The following is a 427-nucleotide window of genomic DNA, read 5'->3' on the forward strand; positions in this document are numbered from 1 at the left end:
TCACTTTGATTGAGAGACGCTTTATATTGTGTACATATGGTATATCCATATACGAAAGCATATGATTTATTTAAAAGAAGAGAATAGATTCTTTTAAAATATATGTTTTAAAAAGTATGTAGAAAGTATATTTAAAAAATATTTACATGTTTTGAAAGTAAATAAAATAAATTATTTTGTAAATTTAAATAAATTTTTTCTGATAATAAAAGAAACTTTAATTTGAAACATAAAAAAATACTTTTAATATTAGAAAATAATTTATTCAGATTTATAAAATGATTTACTTGTATTTTATTTACTTTCAAAACAAGCAAATATTTATTTAAACAGTTTTTACATTTAAAAACACTAATTTTCTCCTTATAAAGAAATCATTTGTTTATTCTTATATATATAGATGTTTTAAATCAAAGAAATCACTTTT

The sequence above is a fragment of the Odontomachus brunneus genome, unplaced genomic scaffold, assembly GCF_010583005.1.
Source record: "Odontomachus brunneus isolate Ranch 3 - 2012 unplaced genomic scaffold, Obru_v1 Obru_scaffold_458, whole genome shotgun sequence".
NCBI lineage: Eukaryota > Metazoa > Arthropoda > Insecta > Hymenoptera > Formicidae > Odontomachus > Odontomachus brunneus.